Source organism: Athene cunicularia, assembly GCF_003259725.1.
Source record: "Athene cunicularia isolate RWA chromosome 8 unlocalized genomic scaffold, athCun1 chr8_part1, whole genome shotgun sequence".
In the NCBI taxonomy this organism is placed as follows: Eukaryota; Metazoa; Chordata; class Aves; order Strigiformes; family Strigidae; genus Athene; species Athene cunicularia.
In genome coordinates this window covers 11621027-11624857 of record NW_020799109.1, presented here as the reverse complement: position 1 = coordinate 11624857, position 3831 = coordinate 11621027, and the positions used below count along the sequence as shown (strand labels likewise).

At 56.1% G+C, this 3831-nt stretch overlaps 1 protein-coding gene across 1 annotated transcript in view; it reads right to left on the bottom strand.

Moving 5' to 3' along the window:
- Nucleotides 1–3831, bottom strand: part of ERI3 (ERI1 exoribonuclease family member 3) — a 124091-nt gene that overhangs the window by 3600 nt on the left and 116660 nt on the right. The window lies entirely within an intron of this gene.

Below are 3831 nucleotides of genomic sequence, written 5' to 3'. Positions count from 1 at the left end.
CTCCAGGGGCCATCGGGGCGCCCGCCTGTGTCCCCAGGCCTGTGCAGGGGGACGGGGTGAAGGTGGCTGCGCGCCGCCAGCCGGCACGGCTCTGTGGGTGCCACACAGGCGCGCACACATGCGCGCCCCTGCTCTTCTCGCGCTCGCTCCCTCAATGTATTCCCGACTTTATGGGCACATTTTTCTTGTCAAGCTGACAGGGTTGCTAAGTGGATTTCTCCCTGATATGCGGACGGATTATCACATTACTCCAATGTCCTACACAAACATATTACTTTATATTCAATAGCCCTAATGAATATAAACTGCTTTTTCTTTTTTGGGGGTGGGGGGTAATCTATAGATTTTTAATGAGGGCACTATTAACTCCCTCCTCTTTAAAACAGACTTAGGTGCAGCCTCTGAGTAGAAAATCAATGGTGTTATTGTAGGAATATTGTATATTGATATTGTAATAATAAGATGCAATTGATTTAGGGGTGTTGTGTGGTGTGTGTGAAAGGGGTCAGCCCGGGGTTATCCTGCCTCCTGCAAACGGCGCGGCGGCTTTGCCCTGCCTCCCTGCCCCTCGCCCTGTCGTGCTGATTCCGAGCATCACCCCGTGTGCCCCCGCAGCGGCCCTAGGATGGCCAGGGTTGAGCTCACCCTGGGGCGCTGGGTCCTGGCTGTCTCTGGGACCCTCCTTGGCGAGGTTGCCAGTGCAGCACAGGGCGATGTGCCGCCCCAACCTGCCCTCATCCTGGCTGGCTTAGCCCCGCTGGGTTTTAACCCTTCTACCCGGTGTTTTAGCATTACCCACTGCAATGATGCACTGTCTCAACACCCACAGCCCAGCCCTCTCCATGTCTTGCCAAGCTCTCACCACAGTGGTGCCAAAAGGGCAGCGGCACGAGCACGTGTGTGGGGCAGCGGAAGCCCTCTTTTAATTAGGGCTGGAGTTTGCTGTCGTTCAGCATTGCTGGCTGCCCTTGTCCTTGGAGGGGGATGGACATTCCCACCACGCTCCTCTGGAGGGACAGAGGCAGAAACCCCTCAGCCCACAGCGCTGGGCTCACCACTCAGCATTCGCCCTCCCTCCAGCCACTCCAAAGGCGCACCGCTGCGAACCCAAGATGAGCTCAAGGGTTTTGGCAGCAGGAGGCTGGCCCACGGGCTGGGCACGATGCGTCCATGCTACAGGAACAGCTGCCAGGAGAAGCGATGCCCACCCAGGGAGAGCATGACCTCCGCACCCGCCCCAGGCACTGGGGAGAAGGGAAGGGGCTGCGTCCCCACGCACGCAGCCTGCAGCACTGCCCCCACCACTCCCGCCTCCCCGCAGGACCAGGCGCCCGGACGCCACCGCCATGGGAGCTCGGAGGGCCGAGCTCCACCGTGACCGCCGTGCGCTGGGCCGAGACGTTTGTGGTGCAAGGAGTGAGCTTTTCAATCCCGGCGGCTGCCCCAACAGGCGGCGGGTGGTTGGGGGAGCACAGGGCACCCCTAAATGTGCTCATTTGGAGGCAGCCCCACCGCACCTGTGCTATGGCCAGGAAGACAGATCACCCCCGGCCCGAGCTGAGCAGGTCCATATTTAAACTGTCCCCATGCTTTATGGGCTGTACAAGAACTGATGCTCAGGCGACGAGGAGCCATTTGTCAATGTTCTAATGGCAGATTACTGTTAATGAATAATATCACTGCTGCCTTTGTATAACAGCTCCCTGCAAAGCGGAAACAGGACCGCCCAGCCACCACTGCCCTTCATCTCCCCCGACCCCAGGTGACAGCAGGTGGCCTTGTGACCAGCAGGAGCCCTGCAGTCCCTGCGCAGCCCGGCACTGCTGCTGGAGTCCCTGACAATCACAAAGGGGGGTGCTGTGCTCCCCCTGGCTGACTGTGCTGCTGCCCCTGCGTGGGCAAGTGTCCAGGAGGGGACAGAGCCATCACGGGCAAGAGCCAGGCTCTTGTGGCCTCTCACCCTGTCTGTGCTGGAGCCAGGAGGGAGCTGTGTCTGGTCTGTACCCATCCCCACCATGACATGGGCAAGATGGTGACACTGGGATGCCTGGCTGCAGCAGTGACAAGGACACGGCGAAGCAGAGAGCTCCCAGCCTGAAGGGAGCTATGGGGACGTCAGGGACAGTCCTTCTGGGCTGCTCCCAAATGAATGGCCTCATAATCCTGCACATGGGGCAAGGGGCTCTGTGTGCCCCGCACAGCCGGCAGGTATATTAGGTGGAGCTGACAGCGACGTGCAGAATATTAAGAATAACTTACCTCATTATCTGCAATTACGTTACTGCCACACACCTCATTTCTTCACGAAGAAAAGAAAATTAGTTTTATATTGACTTCATCCCAGTGCCTCCTTTGCCTGCCCCAACACTGAGGGCCCTCATGAGCTCTAAAGAGGGTTTGGACACAATTAATACTCGTCCTCCCCCTACCTGTTGCTGTCCCTGACCTGGGGGGACGGGCTGCTTGTCCCACCCCCTGCACACCAAGGTCAGTGAAACCTCCAAACACAGCTCACCCTGGCAGGGAGGCTGGAGCGGGGAGGGCCTGACTCTGTCAGTTCCCAGATCTGCAGGGAGGTGACACCTGGGTGTCCCCAGGAAGCAGCCAGGCAGACGAGGGGACCCATCTCAGTGTTCAGTCTGCCACCCCAGGCACCTGCTTCCCTGGCCCGGGCTGGCCACCATCACCCCATGGGTGACAGGCCACTTCCTCCTGTCCCCTTCACCGGCGACTGGAAGAAGGGTGACTGGATCTAGGTGGCTGCGGGGGACACTGCATTGCAAGACACCCTGCTGCCGAGACACCCACCAGCCCTGCATGCTGCCAGATGGCCTGGCACAGGTGATGCCGTGAGGGGGCACCCCGATATCAGGGGCATCCTGGCTGGAGGGGATGGGCTGCTGGGGCTGAGCTCTCTCACACCATCCCCAACAGCTCCTGGAGCCCACGAGTCCAAAGGATGCTGACACTGCTGGGACCGAGGGCGGCACAGGGTGTTGCCAGTACCTGTGACCGTCCCCGTACATCCAGCGTCCTCGCAGGCCAGCAGCCATCCCCGGGCAAACAAAGTGAGTGCCACCATCGCCCTGCTCCTGGCTGCGGCTGCTCACCGGCCGGGAGGGAAGGGGAGCGGCGTGCATGGCAATACAGGGAAAAAAGCCAATTTCATCTTTATTAGAAGGAGATTTCTCTTTTAGTAATAAGCACACTTCAAATAATTAGCGTGTTTTACGTAATAATGAAATTATGGAAATGCAGGCCACTTATTCAAACAAGTCACCATTACCATATTTTTAAATATTAGACTTAATTAGAGTTTATCACTTCAGAGAAGTACGAGGAGTGGAGATTTTTTTTTCCTTTACAAAAAAAATCCTCATAAAGTGTTTATTAAGAGCGGGTAAGAAGGGGATAATGATCTGTTTGGAAATTAAGGCAATCAAACATTTAATGCTCTGCACTCCTGTAGGCAAAAGCATTCAAATGAGTCAATTATACATCCATTATCCAGGCACGATTAAACAAGGCAGGACGGGGAATTTGTCCTCCGCATCATGCGATTGTCGTGAGGACTTATGTCCACTTAAAGGCAGCTAATAAAACACTAAACTTGGGGAAGAAGAGGAAGGGAGGCCTGAGAAAAGGGAAGACAAGGGAAAAGAGGCGGCAGGTCAGTGGGACCGCAGAGGGGTGAGGGTGGGAGGTGGGTAAGGATGGAGCTGTGTCTGCATCCCAGCCCTTCATAAATCAAAGTAATTAAGTTAACATGAAAATCAACTTCACCATCCCGTTAAATTACAGCATTTGCATATTAGGACTCAAATGAAGTAG